General features: G+C 42.8%; 1 protein-coding gene across 1 annotated transcript in view; it reads left to right on the forward strand.

Moving 5' to 3' along the window:
* The first annotated feature begins 1,623 nt into the window (after positions 1-1,623).
* The window catches only part of JCAD (junctional cadherin 5 associated), an 81,699-nt gene continuing 61,695 nt past the window's right edge, over positions 1,624-21,627 (forward strand). Inside the window, exon 1 of the mRNA XM_067542567.1 lies at positions 1,624-1,736. The gene's annotated coding sequence lies outside the window, so the exon portion shown is untranslated. The remainder of the gene's footprint in view (positions 1,737-21,627) is intronic.

Here is a 21,627-nt window from a genome sequence, read left to right on the forward strand (position 1 = left end):
ACCCAAAAAAACCAGCTAAATTGAGACAGGTGGGTCAGTCATAAGAAGAGAGGCTTCCAAGGACCATGCAGAATACTTGGTACAGGAAGTAGGGTTAATGAGTCAGAAGGTGGCACTTCCTAGGCAGTGTGTATGGAACAAATGCCCCAGCATGTTATTAGGAAGCATTTTTGTCACAGCTCATTTGGATGAAATGTAAAACAGCTCTTGATTGCTGGTGGTCATTAAAAGAGACATTTGGGTTTGATCCTCAGCAGCAATAAATCAGGTAAATAAGTTCCAATGAAGCCAGTGGTGATTTACACCAGCTGACATTTTGACCCCATGCCCCTCATATCGTTTTCACAAGAGTTAGGGTATTGACCTTGATATATTGGCTAAATTCCAACTCAGGTCATTACAGTACTTTCTGCCCAACTCTGCCACAGTTTTAGGATATGCTAGTTCCCACTTCCTACCCTAAACTTTTGGGTAGCCTTTCTGTACTCTGTTAAACAGCTTCTGCATTTTGCTCCAGTAGTGGCTATATGTTAGTGGTGGATAGTTTACAAATGAGTCGATTATGCTTTTAAAGCACTTTGGAATGCTTTGGGATGAAAAGCATTATGTAAATGAAAGATGATATTTTTTGTAGAGCTCAGGTTTACTCAATCTGGAGCCAAATTTCTGTACATGGTGGTGTTGTTGTCAAGGACAGATTGGCATGTATTCTTGTTTTCACTGCTTTTTCCATGAGAATGATCCCTTCCGTTAAGTCCAAAATTCAAGGGCATGATTTATTTACAAAAATGATTTTCAGCTCAGAAAGGAGGCCTATTGGCTGCAGTTTTTGTAAATCATTGCTTTTGAGGTGAGCACTGAAGTCTGCCACATAGCCTATGCAAAACCATAATACTTTACCACTGTGTCTGTTATGAGAAACAGGCAATGAATACAGATTTTCAGCTTGATTTTTAAGAAGTTTTGTGGATGCAAGTTTTTTCCATTTAATTATGACTATAGCTGTCTGCGAGTGCAAATGTTAGTTTCAAGAGCTCTAGTTACCTCCTTGCTCCTGCTGATACCTATGCACCTACAAAACTGGAGACCTGGGTGAGGCCCTTTACAAATGTTGCTTTTTATTCTAAAAAGATTTTATTTGCTTTACTGAAATATTACATCTAACTATGTCATTGTCATGGACCATGGTAAATCAAATTGCTTTGATGTCTGATGAAACACATTCTAACAGGTGTTAAGAACATTACTGTATAAGGTATTGTACCTTATATAGGTCAGTCTGTAGAGTTCATCTGTTGTGTCTCACTTGTGTCAGTATCTAGCATGAAATTCCACACATGCCTTTTATTTGGGAAAGAACACAAAAGTATGTTATCTTATTCCTCTGGAATTTTCCACAGTTATTTAGCATGTTAGTTTAGGCATAATTGGGTTGAGGGCTCTTGAAATTTATATCTCAGAAGTTCTTATTTACATCAGGCTTAGAGTAGTTAATTTCACTTGAGGTAAATGTGAAGCATTAGATTGCAAACCTACCTAATCCATCTCTCCTCCCCCATGACTAGAAATCCTGTGGTTAAAATAACACAGCCTCTATTCAGAGCACAAACTTAGAGCCACGAGCTGAGGCAGACTTGGGATTTAGACAACTCTCAGCAGATGAGTCTGTTAGGGTTTTTTTTATCCTACTTCTGATCCATGAGAGGAAACCAGGATCTCTCCTGTTTGCATACGAGGTAAAGATTTCCTGTGATCTGTATATATATGTGTGTGTGTGTGTGTGTATGTCTGTGTCTGTGTGTGAAAACTGCAAAAAGGTTGCTACTAATAGAGCAAGAAGCATTTGTCAAATGGCTTCACAATCTTTAACTGTTAATCTGGTTTTGTGGTTATTTCAATACAACAGGAGTGAAATGATGAAATGATAATCTTACACAGAGAGAGGATAGCAGCAGTGATTCTCTGTCACATGGAAAACAGGCTAAGTGTTTAGGGAATAGATAAAATAGGGTACGGTGCAGTAACAAAACTGGATTCTATTCTGTTCAAGTCAGCCTAATGCTAAACTAGAAACTGATTTGTTTTGTTGAATGTTAAATACAGTCACTCCAGGGTTGTCTGACCAGTGTAATCTCCATGCAATCTGTGCATTGTAGGATCACGCTGGATATATTTACAGTGTATATGTTAGTGCTGCTATAAGAACAACAGAGCTATGTATTCTGGAGTATTTTAGAGCGTAGTGTTGTCAGATAATTAAGTGCCTTTATATTTGCTATGTTGCTTTCAAAGGGACGGTGTAGTAAATCACCTTTTTCTTGAAACCCTATTTTATTTTGAAATGCAGGCATGAAACATAACGTTCCAAACAGAGCTTGAACTGTATTCACAGGGTTGAACTGTACAAATTGTACCTCCCCTGCTTCTCCCCCACAGTTTAAATCATAACAGATCCTGGGTATGAAATCAGCCCTCATGGTCTTCATGCATGGAAATCAGTGGTCACAGCATCTGAAAATACTGGCAATGTCCATTACTGAGATAATTGCTTTTTAATTTTTTTTTTAATGTTGCCACTCACTAACCTGCCCCGTTCCCAGGCTCTTTAGTTTATGTTCTCCCTAACTGCATACAACATCAAACAAACATTACCGGTGGCACTTGGAATCCTCCAGCCCATTCACATTTTGAGGTGCTAACTTTCCCACTCCCCACTCCCTTCCAATTCATCCCCTTTCTATGTTTGATTGCTAGTAGAGTGGCTTTTTACATAGCTTCAGCCTGTAGGCTGTATTCATACAGTAAGTGGCCTTCACCTGCCGCCACTATCTCAAATAATGCATCACCTGTAACAGCATGTCCTGAGCTCCACTGGTCCTAGGGAGAAACAGTCCTGAGGCTGAGTGAGAATGAAGTCAGGTTTCTCATGCCACAGAGTATGCAATGTCACTATAAAGCCACTGTGTTGGCAAAGGCGCACACATCTTTAAAACTGACAGTGCTTCTTTGTCTTTTAGAGAGAAATGCAGCTTTATTACTCCATATTACTGCTCGCTTTGTGGAATGGAACACAGAAAATTATAATAAATACACACGCACAGTTTTTAATGATACCCATGGACAGTAAGTTATGATGTAGAAGCAGCCAAGAGGAGAGTGAATATTCTTAGGACAAAGAAATGTGGTTAGGAAGCAACTATAAAATTTCAATACAGAAAGTCAAGCTGATGTCATTTTAACTTCACAGGCTAGTGCCAAGAATTCTAGTTCCATATCAAGATTCAGAGACACCCCCTCACCCCCACCCCCACATATTCACAATTTGTTCATATGGGGAAATGAACTTTTATGCAAGATATTTATGGGAACCTGCCAGAGGAGGGCGTGTTGAATTTTTTTTTTTTTTTAAATAATGAATATATATATATATATATATATATATATATATATATATATATATATTCAGAGAACCATTATGTTTTACTGTCAGCTCCCTTTACCCAAGAAAGGAGAAGCTCAAGTGTTATGCACAAATGTTTAAGGAGGGAGGATGGTTTCAGCCAAACTGGTTGATACAAATGCAGAGCTGGAAGTATAGGAAGAACTGTTAAGGGCACAAAAGACTCATTCATGTCCTTGAATTCAAGTTTCCTCCCAGTGACATATCCAAATTTTGGGAAGATGCACATGAAATGAATAGCATCACCAGCTTTTCTCTCTTTCTACTGAATGTTGTTATATATACAGCACGAGAGATGGGCATGGAGCTTTGACAGATGAATGCAGATGACTGAAAAGTAAAATGGAGGTCCTGACCTCTTGGTATCCCGCCTACATTCCAGCCTAGGTAATTAGGTTCTGCCTATCTAAATTGCCACTGGTGTGTCCAGTTGTTGGGTTTCTTTCACTTTCTGCCCTAAGCTGTTGTATAGTTTTGTGTACTGTTGAACAGCTGCTGTGTTCCACCGCAAAAGTGGCTGTGTGCTAGTGGTGAGTGAATTCATGTACAGAGATGGACGAGGCAATGCTGCCAAACCTTCAGCTGCAGGGGGCGTTGGTTCAGGGAGGTCCCCAGCCCATCAGAGAGGAGTTGAAATGTCACTGTGATACTTGCAGCTTATGTTCCAGTGATGTGTGCTGTGGAGAATGAGCTACTGTGCATTGACTGTGAATTCTATAGGGATAACCTGAGCACCCTGGGGAACTGAGATGTCTCCTTCTTTATTGCAGCACTGCCTGGGCCACAGCACAACTTCTCCCCTCCCCAGTATAAGAGGAAACCTCCATCCACTGTTCCCCTAACTCCATTTGCAAGCATACATACCAGTTCTCCACACATTCCCTGTTACACTCATGTGTTTGAACTCTCCCCTGGTGTAGGCAGTTTGAGGGGTACAATCCTGTACGTTCTCACCTATCACAAAGGAGTGCTGTGAATCAGTTACTGTTTCTGAAGTGATCTGAGATGCTTCTGTGAAAGCCATTAAAGAAGAAGGTGACTGGCTCTGTGGATGTGGGGAAAGTGGTGGACGTGATATACCTTGACTTTAGGAAAGCTTTTGATACAGTCTCCCACAGTATTCTTATCAGCAAGTTGAAGTATGGGTTGGATGAATGGACTATAAAATGGATACAGAGCTGGCTAGATCATCTGGCTCAACGGGTAGTGATCGATGGCTCGATGTCTAGCTGGCAGCCAGTAACAAGCAGAGTGCCCCAAGGGTCGGCCCCGGGGCCGGTTTTGTTCAACATCTTCATTAATGATCTGGAGGATGGGGTAGATTGCACCCTCAGCAAGTTTGCAGATGACACTAAGCTAGGGGGAGTGGTAGATACCCTGGAAGGTAGGGATAGGATACAGAGTGAACTATACAAACTGGAGGATTGGGCCAAAAGAAATCTGATGAGGTTCAACAAGGACAAGTGCAGAGTCCTGCACCTAGGATGGAAGAATCCCATGCACAGCTACAGACTGGGGACTGACGGGCTAGGCAGCAGTTCTGCAGAAAAGGACCTGGGGGTTACAGTGGATAAAAAGCTGGGTATGAGTCAGCAGTGTGCCCTAGTTGCCAAGAAGGCTAATAGCATATTGGGCTGCATTAGTAAGAACATTGCCAGCAGATCGAGGGAAGTGATTATTCCCCTCTACTCGGCATTGGTGAGGCTGCATTTGGAGTATTGTGTCCAGTTTTGGGCCCCCTACTACAAAAAGGATGTGGACAAGTTGGAGAGAATCCAGCAGAGGGTAACAAAAATGATTAGGGGGCTGGAGCACAAGACTTATGAGGAGAGGCTGAGGGAACTAGGCTTGTTTAGTCTGCAAAAGAGAAGAATGAGGGGAGATTTGATAGCAGCCTTTAACTACCTGAAAGGGAATTCCAGGGAGGATGGAGCTAGGCTTTTCTCAATGGTGGTATATGACAGAACAAGGAGCAATGGTCTCAAGTTGCAGGGCGGGAGGTCTAGGTTGGACATTAGGAAAAAGTTGTTCACTAGGAGGGTGGTGAAGCACTGGAATGGGTTACCTAGGGAGGTGGTGGAACCTCCATCTTTAGAGGTTTTTAAGCTGCGGCTTGACAAAGCCCTGGCTGGGATGATTTAGCTGAGGTTAGTCCTGCTTTGAGCAGGGGGTTGGACTAGATGCCCTCCCGAGGTCCCTTCCAACTCTAATCTTCTATGATTCTGTGATAAGAAATTATTATAGTATATTCATTATTAGAGTTGTTTATTTACTACGTAGTGGGTGAACACGGTGCTCATGAGGTTGAAGCACTAATATAACTAATTGGATCATAGTCCAGGAATGTGATCAGCACTGAGCCTAGCACAGGCATGAATTGCACAACCTTCCTCACATGGTTCTAGAAGAGCACATCTCACTCCTAACCAGCAACACTTGCTATCCCAAGTCCCTTCATTGTTAATAGCCAAAAGTGAAGTAGCCGGGACAGATGACAAACATCTCTCAGGAACTAAACTGAAACTACCCAACTCATTTTTACTTCTAACCTAGCTGGGCTTTGAACCCGACTCTCACTGTACCACTTACCTCAAATAGCTACACTCTTCAGCACATCATACTCTTTCCAATTGGTTTGCTATAACCTGTTAGGTTATTGCCTATACCAACAGTTACTGTAGCACTATTATTGGGGATCTTGTTAGAGAGTTGGTATTTGTTGCAGTGTAATGGACATGGACATAATTCTGCAGTTCCTCACAGAAAAATGATGGCTCTTGTGTGATTTATCTTCCCACCGTGTTTCCAAATACTTATGAATTATTAACTATCTTTCATTCTTACAGATCATTATTTTTTGTTACTGATGATACACTTTAAATTAGGTTTCAGATATTCCCTTTCTACTGACACTGTGGCCCAGGTCCTCAGATGTGCCTGCCACAGCTCCGGAGGGCGGCAGGGCTTGCAAAAGCTATCTTTATAGTTCCCAGATTTTGGGACTGCTAAGCACCAGGCCAATCCCCAGGCACAATTTAGAGCAGAGTCATGGCTGCTCAAAGTTGCTTAGGCTGCCCCCATCTCAGGGGCTGTTCCAACAGGGCACCAATTGTCTGGGCATGGGAGCACTCTAGCCATACCCTTTTTCCCCCAACCACACCGCCTCCACCATGGACCAGGAGGGAAGACAGCATAAAGACCACTCACTACCCCAGGCTTACTCCACCTGGCGATTCCCTCGTGCTGGAGAAATACTCAGGCAGCTTGATCTGCCACCTGCACAGTGGCTTTGTGCAAGCAGACTGGCACAAAGAACTGCAGCAGGTGTCAGAATCAGTTCCTGTGTTACGCTCAAACCAGGGAAAGCGGGTAGGGGAAATATGTGCTGAACAATTCAGACAACCGCAGAAAAGATTTTTGTCTCTCAAAGGAATACGGTCTCAGCTGACAATACAGTCTCTTGTGTCAAACTTTCTTGATGTTCTAAACAATATTTTTCTGCATAAAACATGTCACACTCTATAACAGGCCTCATGTTATCTTCACACACCGCCACTAAAATGTGTGTAAATTTGCAGATGTGAGACCCTTAAAGAAGTTCCAGATTAACACAAAAAACCTGATTTGTAAGACTTGGTTTGTTTTCTATTGGCCTGTGATTCAGTTGAGACTGAGGAGTGAATGGAGGTCTGCTAGCAGAAAAGAACAATTCCTGGCTTTATTTTTTCATTAACAGTAGAAGTAGGTAGATAGATAACTAATTATTAGACTCCCACTAAGTGGGTGTGTTAAGTATGTGCTTTTATTCTTGTGATTATGGGCGTGTCTGTGCTACAATTAATAAACCTCAGATGGCCCATGCCAGCTGACTCAGCCTTGCAGGGCTCAGGTTAAGGGGCTGTTTAATTACTGTGTAGATGTTTGGGCTCAGGCTGGAGCCCAAACTGTTAGACCCTCTGCGGTGGAAGGGTCCCAGAGCTCAGCTGAGCCCGAACATCTACACCGCAATTAAACAGCCCATTAGCCCAAGCCTACAATCCCAAGTCAGCTGGCACGGGCCAGCCACAGGTGTCTAATTGCAGTGTAGGTGTACCCTCAGTCACTTATATGTATCATGCTTTTCTGAAACGTGAGGCACACCGTGAGCCGGTTCATTGTGTGTCAGATACTTTAAAACAGAGGAGGCATCTAGAGGATGAGTCAGGGGAGTTCGGAGAATTCCATTGCTAGTGATGCTGCCGGGTGAATTTAGGAAGGAAGCCTCAATGAGGAACAAACCACTGGGCATGAGCAGTGAGAGGGGAATTTGGTTCAGTTCTTAACCAGTGCTGTCAAGCATACCAACTCCTATATACCCATCAGATGTGTATTTTCTGGACTGTTGAAATTGCCTGGCCTGTCATTATGGAAATGTAGTTGCACAGAAGCATGTGTGAAGACAAGAGGTTAATGTACCTCTTGTTAGAGAGTACGTAGATTTGTAAAAATAAGCAGAAGTGACCTAGAGCCACAAAAATTAGGTGATAGTTCTTGGCTCTTATTTAATGCCTCCCTCATCTAAGAGATGATTTCAAATATCCCAAAGTCCTGTTCAGATCAGAAGCCGAATCTAGGTGGTGTGAGGGGAGAGTGGGTGTTTCACCACTTTATAGAGATAAGGCCCCTCTGGGAAATTCAGATCCAGATGCAGATTTTGATTCTGAACTCCCCTAAAGTTTGGGCCTATTTCTAAAATTAAACATATAAACTGCCAGAGATTTACATAGGAAAAATATAAGTAATAGAATATAATATATGCAGGGCTCTAGTAACATCAAAAGTGCTGAAGTTTTGGTATCTGTACAAAGCCTCTTGATATAGAAATGATGTTCCCTTTATTTAATAGTGTGATCCCTTGGCAGTGTGTTCTCATTCTCTCTCTGTGTCTCACTTTCTCTTATTTTGCAGGTACTGGAGCTTGGCTGTTTATGCTCTTGGCATTTTCTACCTGCAGGGAAGAAAATGCCTCCTTTTGTTAAACCTCTGATGTAGCATGGGGTTAAGCTTTGCACTGTGCTGAGCTATGTTGCACAGGGATAACTCAGTGCTGTGGCCAATAGGTGCCATAGGAGCCTAACAACCATAAATCTTGTGGTTTCTGTGCCTGTGCCCCACATGGATCGCAAAGATTTCACATGAAAATGTACCTAGAACTTCCAGTCCTTCTAGCATCAGGGGGCAATCACCATGCCATTGTCAAAGAGCTGCCACAACACGTGATGGAGCATAACTTGACAAGCCTCCTTTTGCCCCTCCCTTCCCCCATGCACACTCAAAATGTATAGTTCTGATTAGGGACTTCAGTCTACAGTATCCATTGCAAGTTAGCTATCAACTGTGTGGGGTTAATTCTCTGTTTATGTACACCTTGAGGAACCTCATTGATTTGGACAGGGTTGAAAAGGGTGTATGTCAGTGCAGAAAGGGTTTTATTTACTGTGTATTAAACTGCTGTAATCACTCACATCATGTATCTATGCTATTCTTCAGTGCTAAGTAGACATTTAAACAGAAATACTGTTGTCAATACAGCATCCTGAAGAAACACAAATATCCTCCTGTTTTTTCCTCTCTCTCTCTCTTGCACACACATTTCACTTTTCACATGTTGAAATAATCTACTTTTAATTCACATAATATACTCTTCCTTTGACAGGAACCTCCTTTAAATATGAATCAAGACAAAATAATGTCCACTAAACAATTCATATTTTACTCATGTTTGAGTACATCTCATTTTGTAAAAAGTCTGAGAGCTTCTTATTGATACTCAGATCATGCCAAACACAATGCTACAATCGCAATGCAGAGTGTCACACAATCACTAAGAGCAGATTTTTTTTGCAGGTTTTCCTATTAGTATCTTTGCTGTCCCAGAAATTTAATATTTTAAGGATTGCCACAAAGAGGACATGTTTTGGTCCAAGTACAATTATTTCTGATGACATCCGGTGCTAACAGCACGTGTTCTTTTTCTCTTATCATTAAATAAGCAGTAACTCTTACAAACTTTTCACAACCTTGGGTGAAGTACAAACATATATATATCAAATATTTATTTTAATTTAAAATAACTGAAATGTTTAAACTAAATTTGATTAAATAATAATTCTCCAGGAGAGGCATTATCTAGTGTTTTTTCACAGGTCTGGAACATCAGGTCTGAGTTGTAATCTTAGTGCTAATATTGATTTCCATTCTGTGGCCACTAAGGACCAAAGGCAAAATGTTTCAAGTCAGAGGACTAAAGTGAGGCATAAATGGCCAGATTTTAAAGATACTTAATACTCACAGCTCTCACTGAAGTTAGCACAAGCTGTATGTGTGCTGCACCTTGCCTAAAAAGGCAAAAGTACTTCAGTGCCTAAAGCCCAGATTTAGATGCCTAGGTCTGGTTTTAGGTTCCTAAGTCCCAGTTTTAGGCTCCACTCTAATTCACAAAACTCCCACTGAAACTTGTAGGCACCTAAACTCACTTGGTGCCTACATTTTTGCAGTAAAAAGCTCCCTAGGCACCTGCGTTTTTGCAAAAACAGCACAGGCACCTAACTCCAAAGAGGATTCCAGGCTGTGAATCGCTAGCAGAGATAGGTACCTCCCTGCAGCCTGGAGTTAGGTACCTATCTCCATGAGAGAGCGGGGCTTAGCAAAACACCCTCTGGTTGGCATCTCCCACTAATTAGCTTAGGCAGCTTCCTGTCTAGCATGTTGGCTTTTGTGCACTGTAGTCTAAGGCACCTACCCTCTCTCTACTCATTGTAGTAGCCTACATGCCTGATTCAGGCATGGTCTACTCTACAGAGTTAGGTTGAACTACGGCAGCTTTCGTCAACCTAACTCTGTAAGCGTCTACACAATGTTGCTCCCGCAGATGTAAGTCACCCACTACACCGACCTAATAACTCCACCTTCGCAAAAGGCATAGCACTTAGGTCAATGTAGTTAGGATGACTCAGTGTTTGTGTAGACACCATGCTACTTACATTGCCCGCTCAGCTTTGGCTGTTGGCCCCAGGGTGGAGAGGGCTCCAGTTGTCAGTGCCCCACAATACCCCACACAGGTAAATCAGTGGAAGCACTCCTGGTGAGGGCATGCACCATCAACAGAGGGGGCATAGTGTGGACATGAACCACTACAGCGGTGGCTCAACATCAGCCTAACTTAGGGAGACTTAATTTTATAGTGTAGACTTGGCCTCAGGATCTGTGAATCATAGTGTGTTCCTGTGATTTTCTAGGAACCTAGAAGTTGGGTGCTATGACACTCAACATCACAACACCTAACTTCTTTTCTGCATCCAGCCCTCAAGTACCTAATTTTAGGCATCCAAATCTAAGTGTTCTGGTCAATAATTTCAAAAGCGGCATTTCATTTGGAGTGCTTCAGTTTTTCTGTGTCCAGCTTCAACAGGGTTGTTGTATTTTTCTGGCTGGTGGGGAAGGAGGAGGAATCACTTCTTAATAAGGTTTAAATAGTGTTTCAGACACTGATGACATTGATCATTTTCTGGGTGGGAGAAACCCATGGCAAAACAGAAAAATTCATAACATTTTTATGAAATTTACCATAAAACATGCCCTATGCAATTCACTTTGTAAATATGTTGATTCCACAAACATAAAAAGCACTAATTGTACAAAATGAAAGGATTGCAATGCTGTAAGTAAAACATGAGAACCAAATCCCCAGTCTTCTAATTAATTAGGCCTATCAATCTTTTGAATCTGCCCTTAGATACAGATACATTTCTACCAATTTATTTGCTTTATCATCACCACATCTATTTTAAAGTTTGATCAATCCAGTCACAATGTGCTAAAAACATGAGTGGTGTAGAGCTGGCTTGGCAGCAGTGATGATCTCTTAAAACTTGACAAATTTCTGTCCTGTCTTCCTTGATTTTACTGCCTTAATCAACCACCATTTTGAGGCAAACAAGTATCCCTCCCCTGCAAACAGATTTGGGGTAGACAACTGACTCTTCACCTTTAAATGGTAGAAGAGAAGGAACGGATTCTGGATTATGTTCCATCACCTCTTCTTCCCGTTCCAGGCCATAAGGGCTTAGTCATTATGGCTAACCAACGGAAAGAGGCCATCGCTTCTCTGCATCATTTTTTGATCTTGTCCTTGTGTGGTTCCAGTTCTTTCTTGTTAATTACATCAAGCCAGATTTCCACGGAGACTACAATAGTAGTGTCATCAGCCTGCAATCTGTCAAGTTCCTCTGAAACCTTCAGTTGCTTCTGTAAATTTCGTGCTTTTCTGTAGAGTCCCTTGTGCATAAAATGTGTGCTGTTTGAATCAAAGCCCTTCCTATACTGAGTACAAATTTCAACATACTTATGGTAATTTTGATCTAACTGAAGAGATGCATCCTCCTAAGAGCACCACTGAATGTTATTGAGAAAGAGGGGTATCAATCATCCTTTTCATTCAATCAACCATGAGGCTGATGATGGCTACAGAAGCATTTTTGAATGTGCATGATGCACTTTAAGACTGAATTAGACATTATAATTATTTCCATAAGGTTAGTATATTATGCTGAACATCTAGACCTCAGGAGTTCTCCTCCTTTTCATTTTATTTTCATTGATGGAACAACTGGAAAAACCTTTTGTAATACAGTTCTTTGAATTACTGGATGGCACCCTGAGCAACATGGATGCAATGTTTCACAGTTTCATTTCAGATATAGAATCAATACTTCATTACCTCAATCCATTAAGCAGAAACATATTTTTCCCTGTTTGGGAACTTGTAGCCATTATCCAGACATTCCTCATGTTCAACCAACCATCCTGCATCAGTGTCAATGCTGATTCTTTAAGCTCTTCCTTTAATTTTCCTCTCTGTCTTCATTTGTGTCATGTAATAGTGACTTGTAAGTTTAAATATGTCTGGAAGAGTGTCCAGGGAGAAATGCTTCAATTATTTCTGTAAACTGCTAGTTTGTGCTACATTATCTGAACGGTAGCTTGTTAACATAAAAGACTTTTCTTTCTATTCAAGTTTAAATCTTTGCCTTTCAGTTGTTTTTATAGCACGTAGAGCTGGTTGAAAATCACTGTGGTCACATAACTCCCATAGTGCATCACAATGGCTCAACCAAGGGGTAGAACTGACTACAATGAGAGCTGTAAGTGCACTGTACTTCAGAGAATCAGGCCACTCTTCCTTAGGTGCTTAATCTTAGGCATCTTTGTTTGAAAATTTTGGCCAAAATGTCTAAAATTAGGAATCCAAAAACTGAGATTAGAAACCATTTTTGAAAATAAGACCTCAACCTCTCAGCTTCATTTTCCCCCATTTGTAAAACTGGGACAATAATAGTTACCTACCTCCCAGGAGCGGTAAAGATTAATTCAATAGTGTCTGTAGAGCACTATGAACATGGAAAGCTGTATAAGTGCTAATTATTAATTATTGTTACTTATTAACTGAAAATACTATGTAGTCATTCCTGTCAACTTGAGACTAAATTATCCGAACACAAACCCAATATGTATGTATCAGTCTTGCTATTCTACAAATAGCATCTAACATCAATCTTGGCACTATCCAGTGTTAACACTGAACCATGGTTACTTTAACTGCATAACTTATTTAATATCTTTTTGTCAGTCAGATAGGTAAATATTTTGAACAACTCCTGAACTGCATAACAAGCTACAACTCTTCTAGCAAAACATATGCCTGACCAACTCTGAACTGATAAATTGGCCTGATTTATACCCTGTGCAACCTCTCTGAAGTTAATGGAGTTGTCCGGGGTGTAACTTGGGGCAGTATTTGGCTCACTGTGGGTTTTTTTTTTTTTTTAATTCTTAACCCTTTTTTAGAACTAATAAGATGAACAAGCCAATTAAAAGTGTTCACAACAGAACCACTTTCTTTCAGTTCTAATTAGTATATTGCTGTGAGTTAAATCCTCATAATCCTCTTACCCTGAATAAATGGTGTTGGGGGGCTCTGCAGCATTAGGGATGGACAGAATCCTCTGCATCAGCTGCTATTACAACCTTGGTGTTCGGACCCTAGTGTGGGCTCAGATATCACAGCAGAGAGAGCAGTATAAGAAGTTAGAGGGTTTGGCCAGTGGATCCATATAGCTTCAGATCCTCTGCATAATTGGACGCCAGTTCCATTGCCTTTGCATCCCACAGTCCATGAAGGAAGGGTGGATTTGTTCCTGTGAACTCAAGGAGAACCGTTATGAACTCCATGGCTTGCCAAGTTCAGTGACAGAACATTATGCTTTTGAAAATGCACCATTTAAAGAAGCTGATCTAAGCTTTGCATCTGCAGCATTCAATCTAGTGTGTGGTTTAGGATGTTATTTTATGAAATATTTCTAGATATTTCCTACGACTATTTGATTTTTGTTTCTTTCCCGAGTCACAGAGTTGTACCTGTTCACTTCCCTAAGGGATCACATTACAAGCAGGAATGCTTAAGTAAAACTGTCAGAGCCTTTCCAATAGTAATTTGTTTTGGAACTGAGTGAGTGGGGAGGAGGGGAAATGGGACGACCACCAAGACTCAATGTATGAGCAATACCAGTCCACACTTACAGTGAGATGTAGTCTGGGCTATCTGCAGATAGGAGTGGAATCTGTTCCCATTCAAATCATTGGTTAAACTTCCATTGACTTTAACGATGCAACGCTGAGTCCCAAAACGTTAATTTAAGGCCTGATCTGAAAAATACTACCAGGCATAGAACTTTCTAAGTGACTAGTCCCATTGTCTTCAGTGGAATTATTCACATTACTCAATTTTAATCTTGGTAGGAAGTATTTGCAAGATTAGACTCAAAGTCCTCCGCTCTAAGAACCTAATTCAACACAGCTCTTGAGCTCATGTTTAGCTTTAAGCATGGTTTTAAATCTCATTGACTTAAAGTTAACCAGGTACTTAAGTGATTGGCGAAACTGGATCCTTAGTAGAGATGCAGTTAATAGCGACATTCACTTAATTGGTGCCCTTGATTGGGAATTAGTTTTGTGGAATTCCCTTAATAGGATTTGAAATCTTTATTTTTGCTGGGCTTCCTCTGAGATCTCTTGGTAGATACTGGTATCTAGAAGCTGATTTTTAATGTCTGTGTACACCTACTTATATTATTTAGTGAGTGTCAAACATGTGCATGGTGCTGTTCACATACAGAAGAAGACAGAGCATGGGATCCACAAAGGCAATTGAGGCACTAACCCCCACATTTAGGTACCTAAATCCAGGGATTAGGTGCTTAAATTCCAGTTTTGGCTCCACTGCAATCCACAAAACTCCCACCGAACCCCATAGGAGCCTAAACTCACTTGGTATCTATGTTTTTCAGAGTAAAAGTTCACTAGGCAACTGTGTTCCTACCTCTGGGTATGTACAATCCTGCCTCACTAGCCATCTGGACACCTATCTCCTGCCTAAGCCCCTAAGTCCCCTAATGGACCAGGGGAAGATAGGCATTCACCTAAGTCACATGCAGGGCCAATCTGGCAGCCAGTGGCTGAGCATGCCTACCCATTCAAAATTGAGGAGGAAGTGGATATAGTGCCGGTGCCCAACTTATAACTTTTAGCCCAGTGGTTAGAGACCCAGGTTCAATTCTCCCCTCTACCAGTGAGGGACAAAGGATTTGAACAGGGGTTTCCCACCCCTCAGGAGAGGCCTTCAGCCATGGAGTTAATCTGATGTAGAGCTCCCTCAGTGTCTCCTATTGACGTTGTTGCACTCTGAATAGATAATGAAAAAGTGGTTGAAGCAGCAAGAATGGATTGAGGCTTTTCTACATCCCAGGTGGTGCCCTAACCGCTGGACCACAGAGTCATTCTCATGCTCTGTTTGGCCCAATGACTATTCCACTGTGGATAAATACTTAAACAGTCACTGGGCTGGTGAGAGAGAAAATGACTCTGTAGTCTACTGGTTAGAGCACTGTGATGCTTTAAGGTTGTGAGGCACCTTACTACCATCTGCCCTTAGCATGAGGAAACCTGTCTATGGCTGCCAGGAGTCAGCTCCCTAACTCCATTGGCCACAGGCAACACAAACACTCTCCTGTCAGCCTATGCAGGCTCCACTGGACCTCTGCAGGTTACTGATAGGCACCTCGAGCCCTCTGAGCATCTACCTGGCATGTCCAGGCCCTGCTCCGTGGGACACGCACCATAGTCACAGAATCACTGCTCCCAGAGAAGCAGTATACCCTGGCTTACCAGTTTTACCCCAAATCACTGCTCCATTTAACACACAGCGTTTAGATATGTTTATAGTGAAAACATGCACAACTATTTATTTAACACCAAGAAGAGATTCAAATGATGGGAAGTGGAAGCGTTAGACACAAAGGGGTACATATAAAATAAAATCATAACACGCATTCTAGAACTAGATTTATTTAACTAGCTACTCTCACATCTTTCAGAGCAAAGCTCACCCCAAAGTCCTTCCAGTATTTTTCAGCCAGGCTTGGCTGTGATCTTTTTTTCCTTAGACAAAACACGCTGCCATTTGTCCCCTAGATGAAGGACACTGTGTGTCTCTTTGCAAGCCCGCATATATCTCAAAACAGTCCTTTGATCTTTAGTCATAAACAGACACCTCCCTGATGTGTGTTCCTGCCTGCAGATTTCATGATCTCCTGTCTGTTTTGCATTCTTGATTAGTTGGTGGCTCAGTAAGCAAATAGACTTACATTGTGAGACAGACAATACACAGTGACCAGACAGAGAAAGAAGCATATGCTACCCCATGCGTGAACAGAACCTGTCCGAGGCATGTCATCTCTTGATGACATGCCTTTAACTTCAAGGCTTTAAAAACATAATTTCCAGTGTAGGTCCGTAACTTCTTAAATATTTTCCGAACCTACATTGCACAATGGTTACAATGACCAGAGGGCTACTTGCTCTCAGGAGAGACCTTACATGCCACTCGGTGGTGAATTATTGTGCACATACTTGACCCAAGGATCCCTGTAAAACTTTGTGCACCCCATGCCCTCTGCCAGTTGGCATAAAGAGGTTCCTGGGCCATACACACCCACCTGGGAGATGGGAGGCACTGGGTCCATTCCCCCTGTTCCAGCTACTCTTCATTACTTATCCAGAGTGCAACAGTTTCAACAAGAGGGACCGCGGGGACCCCCCACATCAGACTATCCATAGCTCAGTGGCATAGCTCCCCTGAGGGGTGAGAAATCCTGATTCCTATCATGTCTCTGCCTCTGTCAGGGAGTGGGAATTGAACCTACATCTCCTACACACTAGGTAAATGCTCTAAACACTGGGCTAAAAGTTTGTGTGGAATGAAACACAAGCCTAACTCAGTCCTGCAGTTAACTGTTTAGGTCCCTGTGTGGTTCTCACCCAGAGCCTGTGGAAGATTCATGGGACAATCTAATTCAAACACAGACCATACAGTATAGATCTATTCGAAACATACATTATAAATTCAAACTTCCAGAGACTCTGGTCTTTTTGGTTATTTTTTCCATGGCTACAGCCATCTATATGCACCTATATCTCCATGGCACTCTATATAAATATGAATTGGTTATTGATTTGTAGGCAGGAAGGAAAGGGAGGGGGTGCTGTGCCTTAATGACAGCATGGAGGAAAGCTCAAAGGTGAGAGCAGGAGAAAGGTACAAACAGAGCATTCATAATGTAGGCGGAATTAAAATACAAGTGCTATTTTTAAAGCACCTAATGTATGGTAATAACGCATATGAAATTGTTCTTTACAATCAGTTAACATTTCTATGTGCATACATCTGTCTCATACATCACAGTAGAATATTTTCTAATGTGAAGAGGTATATGCAGTAAAAGTGCAATTACTGTACAGTGCAGATTAAAGTGCCAGTCAGTAGATATGCATAGAAAATAAGGGTCACATTTGCAGAAGAGACATTCAAATTCCATGCTCAATTAATCCCAATTAACCTAGGCATTACCTAATTACTACAATTGTTGTGGATTATATATCTACCATAAATCCGTTGCCTGAACAGCTATTTGAATGTGGAATTACCTTGTTTTCCCATAGAATCAGTGCAATTGCATGTAACTGTCAAGATGCACAGCACATGGGGCTCTCTCTTGAAAATGTGGCCCAAGTTAATTGTATAATTCTGAACAAGGGGCTGAATTCCCTTCTACAAACTGGCCCTCTTTAGTCTGCTCTGATGGCACAAAGGAGCCTAAAACCTCTGGGATCTCTCCACCTGGGGATTCCTCTACTGTAGAGGAGTCTCCAGCTGGTATTAGCTAGCTCCTGCATCACCACTCCCTCCAGCCTCTGCTGTGGGGGCTGAATTTAGCCATGATTCCTTTCAGTGGATGTAAGCCTCTTCAGACTTTTTACCAAGTTTAAATTATTGAGAAAGTTTGACAAATTAGGGATGCCGCTATGGAGACAGAAATGTCCTATTAACCAAATTCTAAAATAAGAGGCTAAAGAAACCAAGTGCAGACAGATTTCCCCTATGCTAAGTGAATTTCTTCTTATCTTTATTGCTTTTTTTCCCTTAACCTGTCACTGATTTTTGGTCCATTAGTGATTTTTTTCTTGTCTCTGATTTCTCTGTCAAAGACTCACGAGGTATATGGGGAGTACTGTCAGATCTCATTCACATGATGGAGGAGGCATAAAATCCACTCCATATATCATGTGCCCCGGTTTCCAACAACACAAAGGATTTCTTCAAGCCCTCCTCATTATCTCGTTTCATACTTTAATAGAAAAGCTAAAAGGTTGGTGACAAATGGCCTCATTTATCACATTTAATAGACTATTCTTTTAAGCCTATGAAATACACACTTTGGGACAAAGGCATGGAAAAATACCATGTAATTTGCGTGGTTTGCTGCCAGGTCATATTGAAAAGTTCAGGAAGTATACAAATCAGTTAATTCAGTGTTCTCTCTGTTCTCTGTTGCAGCGTGCCTTCATTTGCACGATCTACTTTTTTCCCTTCAGGAATTCACTATAAAGGGTGAGAGGTTGAATATGAGAGTCCTAGATGTCCTTTGTTAATAGAACTGGTATTTTTGTTAGAAATGTACATATGCAGAGCAAGTGCCTCACTATTCACAAAGGGTGGGACTCAGTGAAGGCATGGAAGATCCCCAAAAGCAGAATACAGCAATTCACTGTTCTGGGGGTGGCCAGCTACACCGCTTTTTATTATTATTATATTTATATTACAGGCCCTGAGATTGGAATCCCAGCATGCTAAGTGATGTACAAAGCTGTCCTGAGAGACAGTCCCTGCCCCAAAGAGCTTACAATCTAAATAAATAGCCAAAGGGTGGGAGAAAAAACAGCCGCACATAGAGATGAAATGACTTGCCCAAGCTCCCACAGCAGATCACTGGCAGCCCAGGGAATTGAATCTAAGTCTCCTGCATCCTAGTCAGTGCCCTAACCAGTGCACTATCTTGCCTCCCTGGGGGCATGTGGGGGAGGGGGATGCATACTGAGCTGCAGCATGACCCCTGGGCTGGCAGTGCTCATGTCCACATGGGATTCTGGACTAGCTGCCATTGATAGGCTGCTGCGGTGCTCCATGTTTTGGGGGAACAATCAGTTGCACACATACAAAATGGGAAATGATTGCCTAGGAAGGAGTACTGCAGAAAGGGATCTGGGGGCATAGTGGATCACAAGCTAAATGTGAGTCAACAGTGTAACACTTGCAAAAAAAGCAGACATCATTCTGGCATGGTTTAGCAGGAGTGTTATAAGCAAGACACGAGAAGTAATTCTTCCGCTCTACTCCATGCTGATTAGACTTCATCTGGTGTGTTGTGTCCAGTTCTGGGTGCCACATTTCAGGAAAGATGTGAACAAATTGGAGACAGTGCAAAGAAGAGCAACAAAAATGATTAAAGGTCTAGAAAACATGACCTATGAGAGAAGATTGAAAAAATTGGTTTTTTTTAGTCTGGAGAAGAGAAGACTGAGAGGAGACATGAGAACAGTTTTCAAGTACATAAAAGGTTGTTAGAAGGAGGAGGGAGAAAAATTGTTCTCCTTATCCTCGAGGATAGGGCAAGAGGCCATGGACTTAAATTGCAGCAAGAGCTTAGATTGGACATTAGGAAAAACTTCCTAACTTTCACAGTGGTCAAGCACTGGAATAAATTGTCTGGGAACGTTGTGGAATCTCCATCACTGGAGATTTTTATGAATAGGTTGGACAGACACCTGTCAGAGATGGTCTAGATCAGTGATTCTCAGCCTATTTTGTGGGCCGCATATACAGCTCTCCACGTGTTATGTGATCTGCTTCCACCCGATATATATTACCTGTACATCACCTAACATTACTGTTAAGTCACTTTAAAACTAGCCCAAAAGTAGCCCAATCTATTTATTGAAAGAAAGGGTTTTTTCTGCTAACACATCAGTCTACACAGGTGTGGCTGAGTGGTTGTGCATGTGTATGAGAATGAGCTACTGTGTGTAGGTGAAAGCTGCGTGAAACAGATGAGAAGTGTGTGTGAGAGAGAGAACGCCGGTGTGTGTGAGTTATGGGAGACAGACAGTACCAGTGCTCATGATATGTAATACTTGGGGGGGGGGAGAAGAGGGTTAATCACGGGGGTCCTGTCCAGGCCAGAGAGGGTCACTGCTGTGGAGGACATTAGATCCCTGTAGCAAACATTGCATGGGAGAGGGAGAGGGCTCCTCCCTACCTTGCCTGCTGTGGCTGAACGGTCAGGTACACGTCCCTCAACACCTGCTCTCAGACAGTCGAGGAAGGGGTCATCCATCCACCGAGCCATGGGAGACCCTAGCTTGGAAGCCACCCATGGGACAAATTTCCTCTCCACACCAGATCTCCCCCCCCAAGACAGGACTGACAGGGCAGCTTCCTGCTCTGGCTGTGAGCTCTGGGTCCAGACATGGCCAGCAGGGGACAGACAGGCGGTTGCTCTCTGCTGCAGGCAGCCTGGAGCATGCTCATTCCACTCCCCAAAGGCAACACGTAGCTGTGGCTAGAGGGGGGACATGTGTCCACCCCCCATTTCTCCAGATGCCTCAGTCATGGACACCTGAAGCAAGGAGGCAGCACTTCCCCTGGCAGCGGCACTCTCTGTCATCCTCTTCTCCTCCTCCTGCCCCATCTCTTCTCCCTTCCTCTTCCTACCCCATTCCCTTTTCTCTCCACACAGTCCCCTATACCATCTCTCTCCCCCTGCCCCATTCCCCCATCCCCTTCTCTTCCCCCTACGCTATCCCACCCCTCTTCCTTCCCCACTGCCTCTTCCCCTCACACCCTTGCCTTCCCCCTCTCCCATGGGCACTCACTGTTGTACAGGAACAGGACCCAGCACACCTAGAAGAGGATGACAATGGACATTAGTACCCAGGAGGCAGTGTCCCAGGGGAAGAGGGGATGAGCAAGCCTCCTTCCACCCCCCAGGCTGAGCAGAGCAAGCCTTGCTCAGCGCTCACCTCGCCCCACCCTTTTTAACCAGACTCCTGGCAACCCTAAAACACAGTTTGTCCCTGCAGCCTGGGGAGGGAGGAAGCAGCAGGCCACCGGCTCAACTCCTGCCATGTCACAGGGGGCTGCTTCACTTTCCTGCCTGCCAGGACCTGGGAGCGGTAAACTTTGAAATGTTTTTAGCACGCAGCTGAGCCGCAGCTGTGTGCTAATTGGGCTGCAAGCAGCCTGCAGGCTGTGTGTTGAGAACCACTGGTCTAGATAATGCTTGGCCTTGCCTTGAGTGCAGGGGACTGGACTCAAGGTCCCTTCCAGTCCATGACGTGAATTCCATCCAAAGTCCATTTATTCAGGCTTTTTGCGAGAAGGCAGGGATTGCCCTTCACCTTAACAAGAATTATCCAAAGGGCCACAGATAACATCCTCATTCTGCTGGGGAAAGTGCAGGGCTATGCAAACCATTCTATGCAGCATGTGAATCACGTTAATCCGCAAATCATCGCCCAGACTCCCCACATAAATGAATTACCCAGTACTGCCACTGCCTTTTCAAACAAACCTCATATTAAAGGTTAAGCTCAGGCTGAGGGGTCTTTCATACAATGTCAATATTAAAGTCTATCTTTCCCCCCACCCCACCCCACCCCAAGCGTGATGTAAAGTG

The sequence above is a fragment of the Emydura macquarii genome, unplaced genomic scaffold, assembly GCF_026122565.2.
Source record: "Emydura macquarii macquarii isolate MOO-44397 ecotype Brisbane River unplaced genomic scaffold, CSIRO-AGI_Emac_v2 contig_719, whole genome shotgun sequence".
NCBI classification, from domain to species: Eukaryota; Metazoa; Chordata; order Testudines; family Chelidae; genus Emydura; species Emydura macquarii.